Here is a 6,000-nt window from a genome sequence, read left to right on the forward strand (position 1 = left end):
GCATGAGCCACGTGATGCTTCTTGCATCGAGTTCCTCACCCCCATTGGGGAGACGACATCCTCATATTCAGTAGAACCTAGGAAGAACATTTGTAGCACATTCAATGGGTCCTAAGAACCTAGCAACAACATAAGTTGTATGCCAATATGGAGAAATTATCATTTGGCATGCATAAAATTCAATATTTGGGATACATTGTGGATGAACATGGGGTGAATGTGGACCCAACCAAGATCCAATTAATTCAGGATTAGCTATCCCCAACAACTCTAATAGAGCTCTATAGCTTCTCGAGCCTTGATAACTTATACCAAAGGTTCATGTTGGGGTTCTCTCATATCGCTTAGCCCTTAACTGACCAAGGATGGACAAAAAGAAAGGTTTCCATGGTCTAAGTCACATGAGAAATAATTTGAGGATCTAAATCATTTCCTTTGCTTTACACTAGTCCTCACCTACTTGACATACAACAACCATTTCAGATTGAGATAGATGCCTCTAACTATGTTAAAAGTGCACTCATCACTCAACAAGGACATTTTGTGGCCTATCATAATGAAGCACTCTCTAGTACTATCTCAAGATACCCACTTATAACAAGGGGAAGTACTCCATTTTGTAGCCATGCCAACAGTGGGAGCATTATATTCTAGGTAAGGAGATGATCATCCACATTGATCATAGGCCTTTGCAATTCATGCAGACATAAGGAAATTTACAAAATGAACATCATTAGAAATGGTCCTCATAGCTACAACTATTTCACTTGAGCATCAAATATAAGAAGGGTAGCACCAATCATGTTGTAGATTTCCTCAGTTAGCCCCTAGTTATAGCGCTAACCATAATTCTTATCTCTAGTGAGTGTGAGACCTATAGGTGGCCGGACTTATACAACAATGAATCTGACTTCATTATCACGTACTAGACATTGGTCACAGAAAAACGAGTTAAACACTTCCACCTCCAAGATGCATTCTTGTGCTACCTTGGCCACCTTTGTGTTCCTTCAAGTGAGCATGCCAATCTTATTTAAGAGGCACATCACAGTTGAATGGAAGTTCACTTTGTTTTGGAGAAGACAATAGTAGTACTTAAGAAGCATTTCTATTAACCAAAGATTCAAAAGGATGTCCATCAATATATCAAATCATGCATTGATTATGCCATTCCTAAACTAGAATTAAATAACTAGTGGTTGTACACTCCTCTGCCTACCCTTGACAAGTCTTGGGAGTAAATATCCATGGATTACATGTCAGGTTTTCCCTCCACCATGCATATTAACAATTGTGTGTTTTTCCATTTTTGCACCACGCAAGAAGAGTATCATAGTTGAAGCCACTACTAAACTCTTTTTTAGTGTGTTTGAGTTAATTTTGGATTACCTCGTACCATTATTTTAGATTTTGGACCTCTAAGGTTCTTTCTTTATGGTATGAGGTAATAGCTTTTCAAAATGTATGCAGTTCCCATCTCTCTCTCTCTTCAAAGATAGCTACCACCATTGTAGGAAGTTTGTGTTCTACAATATTATGTTATTTCACTTATTAATAGAAGTTGGGTTTTCACCACTTTATTGTGCTTTCTATTATATTTTTGTTTCACTTCCTTTCCTTCCTTTCATTTAATTCCTTGTACAACTTGAATTAGCATAATAACTGAGAAAAATCATAGCTTCATTTTTAGCAGTAGTCACACCACTCCATGCCATAACAATGAGTGGAAAGAGTTTACAATAAGGGAATATTCAGTAGAAGGAATTTGAAGATTTGAAGAATAAAATCAAGCAAGCATCAATTTTTTCATTACCAAACTTGTAGCATCCCTTTAAGGCAGAGACAAATGCAAGTGAATATGTTATGGGAGCATTCTTGATGCAAGGAGGAATGTTTGTATGCTAGCATTTTGAATTGTTTCATGGGTTGGTTCTCAACTACCCTACCTATGACACGGAGCTCTATGAGCTCTATGCCCTAGTACAAGTTATAAAAAGTGGAAACACTATTTGATGAGAAAGGAGAAATCCATCCACATAGATCACTAGCCACTACAATACCTACAAGCCCAAAGTAAGTTACAACAAACCAGACGTTACAAGTCGATGGATTTTTTACAATAGTTCCATTTAGTGATCAAGTGTAATAAAAGTAGCACAAATAGGTTTTCCAACATGCTTTCAAGACCACCCACATAAAAACCATGGCTTTGGGAACCCTGATTCACATTGAGCCTTTCACCCCTAATGCACATAGAGAGTCATATATAGAGGATGAGGACTTCAAGGAGGTGTATAAATAGCTATAGGGGTATATTCATGTGGATGATGGTGGCAGCACTGTTAACTATCGTATCTAGAATGGGTGACTCTACATTATATACAAGTTATTCATTCCTAAATGTGAGTGATTGTTGTTGATTAGAGAGGCTCACATCTCCAAGGTTGTAGGGCATTTTTTTGTTGGGAAGACAATTGTCAATTTGCATAGGTATGTGTACTAACCCAAGATGCAAGAAGATGTCGCTAGGTTTATAAGAGGATGTATGCTTTTTTGTACCAACAATCTAGTAATAGGAAACAAGGTCTATACCATGCCTTACTTGTACCCACTTTTTCTTGGGAAATCATTTCCCTAAACTTTGTGGTAGTTTTACCAATAACCAGGAAGGGACATGATTACATGTTCATGGTAATTGACATGTTCAGAAATATGTGCAATCTCATGTCCTATAAAATACCATTAGGGGACTAAAAGAAGCATACTTATTCTTTGAACATGTATGGGTGCATTTTATGATACCGAGGAGGTTTCGGAATGTAGACTCAAACTACCATATCTGTGGATCTTCCAACAATGATTAACAATACCAACCAAAAAAACCTTAAATGTGTAAGGAGCATCATTTTAGATAGGAACATTATATTTCTCTGTGCATTTTGGAATATGTTGTGGGAGAAGATGGGCACAAAATTGAAGAGATGTACAACATTCCATCCACCAAAAAATGGAAAAGCAAAAAAAAATCAACAAGACTTTGATATAGCTTTTGATGGGTTACAATCAGAAGCATTTAAGGACTTGGGATGACAATCTAGTCTACATACAACACTCTTACAACAGAGCAATCCACACTTCAACTGGTAAGTCACCATTTGAACTTGTTTTGGATATTTTCCACCATCACATTTAGATGGTGTATATGGACAACAAGGAGTGAGGGAGGATCTCACAAGGGATTATTTAAGAGCATAATTTTTTTTAGAATATTAGGTAGATCCACTTATAAGTACAGGAGGTGTTGAAGAAGTCACAACAAAATTGTAAGGCCAGGAATTATCAACACAAAATAGAGAAATCATTTAGAGAGGAACACTTAGTATGGCTACAATTAAATAAGGAAAGGTTACAAGGTCTTGGTAAGAAAATAAAGGCTCTATGATATGGCATTTTTCACATACTAGAAAATGTGGGACATAATTCCTATAGACTCAATCTACCCCCATACATATACATTTACTCAATGGTGAATGTGGAAAATATAAAACTCTATTATCCTTCCATGTTGGACTAGGAGGAGGAGGAGGTCCTACCTTCCATAGAGTATTTTGTACAATATGCTCAGGTAGATTTGACAAAGGATACGATTTTTGAAAAGAGGTCTAGAACTAAAAGACAGGGGTAGCATGATCGCTAGCATATTGGGTTGAAAGGACAACTTCCAAGCAAGGCTAAATGGTACTATATGGAGAAGGTAGAGGAAAAATTTCCTCATCTCATTTAGGAAATATTTGGGGGACCAAAATCCTCCCAAAATTGGAAATTATGATCCAAATTGGATCACTATATAATTTTTCATCTATCTCGATACTTTTGAAGAGGAAAATTTGAAGGAATCAACTTATAGGAGCGATTTTATTAGCATGATCTAGTTTATAGAATTAGGGCCTGAAACATTTTGGAAATAGTTTGAGGCCTTAAATGATTTTTTTTTTCGATTAAATCTTTCCTCCTTAAGCGTTAAACCCTATGACATTGTTCTACACTTGAATACCTTTCCAATGGTGTAATAATTGTGCTAATCAGAGTTTGGATGTAAAAGTTTTTCCTCCTAGAAGTTGAATTATTGTGATTGACCACCAGCATTTGAGAGGATGCCACATCAGCCCTCGTTACTCATGGAAAATGGGGCTACCACATGAAACTATGAAGAATATTCTAGAAGGGTTGAGTTGTAGCTCATGTTGAGGGTCCAATGGGTCAAATTTAACCCCCAATTGGATATCGAGTTGTGTTATAACTGGGCCACTAGGAAGAAAAGGGGTTCCATTCCATTTTCTTGCATTTTGTTTCATAATAGAGTAGAGTAGATATTTTTGGATAGAGAGGGAGCATAACGGATGTGGTTTGTGTTCTATAGCAACCCACGGGCCACAAATGTCAAGTGAATTCATAGAGATTGCATTATCCTTTATATTTGCATCATTTTCGTTCCAGATAAAAGTAGATCAACCTCACCTTCCAATGAGGTTTTCTCCCAAAATGATTTCCCAAAGCATATCTTGGTGTTCATTATGGTTTCTAAGTGATTTCATTTACCTATTCTCTATTTTTCTCATATTATCTATTACATGCATAAGCAACAAAACAATGATAATAGAACTAGAATATTAAGGAATTAACCCTTCATCGTATAGATTTCAGTTTATTTTAATAGATATGTTATGATGATTTGTCCATTGGAATACACGTGGTTGTTTAAATATCAAAATTTGACTTTAATGCTACAACAATAACTAATAATGATACATCATTTCTATCTTAAGCAAAAATATACATCATATCCATAATTACCTATAAGTAATTAACGGGATTTGAAATGATAGGCTATTGCATTAAAAATATCTAAGAATCAATGCATCTATTATAAAATATAGTGATAAAAATAACAAAACTACTTGAACTTAAATACATTTATCCACCAGAAAAATAGGGATTATTTTTTTTTGGAAAGAGAAGATAAGGAATAACTTACAAGAGATCAATAGCAAACCAACATCCACCAACTCCAACAAAACAACAATGAGTAATAGCAACAAATATGGGCAATAGAATTTGGTGGACAACTCTCCCCCCAACCTACCTCTCAATAAGATATTAGGAAACCTTCAACCCTCACTAAGTAATATTATACCAACTAGAACTCAATCCTTACTTCAAAACTCAAGTTCTCAATATCCATACCATTGGAATCTTCTAAAAGGCATGGTCAAATCCAACTAAGAAACATGAAAATCCCTTACAGTGCTCCGCTATCCTCCATATATCCCTCAATTTTGGTACAAAATTAATATCAATTGTTAATTTTTATCATGCACATAACTATTTTTCAAATCCCATCCCATTTTTTTTCATATTCTTTGTAAACTTCTTTTAGTGTGCAACTTAATATACACACACATGAAACCACCCTTCAAGAAAATTTGTAATGAATTTGCATCATGTTTTTACTTATTATTATGCAAAACACTAGTTGATATGCACAACCATCACAAAATAGTAGTATTATGTAGGTGAGGGAGATACTCATGTGGCCATCATAGGTAAATATCAAACTTGCACTATTAATAAACACAATGTCCTAATATAATTGCATGCTCTTGATTATACTTCTTGAATTCCTAATATGTAATGTGGCCATCACGGGGAAACATTGCATTTGTACTATTAATAAACATGGTGTCCTAATATAATTAAATTCTAGATATTATGTTTTGAGGATCGAAGAGCAAACCAAAGCAAGGGTTTTTGTGCATGCGTAGCTAGGGTTTGAATCAGATGGTGTTCAGAGGGGTATGGAGCAAGGCCCCCTCTTATCATAATGTGGTAACAGACAAAGGGAAGGGATCCAAGGTAGGTTTCAATTTTTCAGCTGACGGTGCATCAGGTAATAGCTAAGGAGTGGTTGGAGCATGTACTCAGGACGGGAATTCTCATAGA

The sequence above is a fragment of the Pinus tabuliformis genome, chromosome J, assembly GCF_031772625.1.
Source record: "Pinus tabuliformis cultivar Carrire ecotype Pingquan chromosome J, CPIR1, whole genome shotgun sequence".
In the NCBI taxonomy this organism is placed as follows: Eukaryota; Viridiplantae; Streptophyta; class Pinopsida; order Pinales; family Pinaceae; genus Pinus; species Pinus tabuliformis.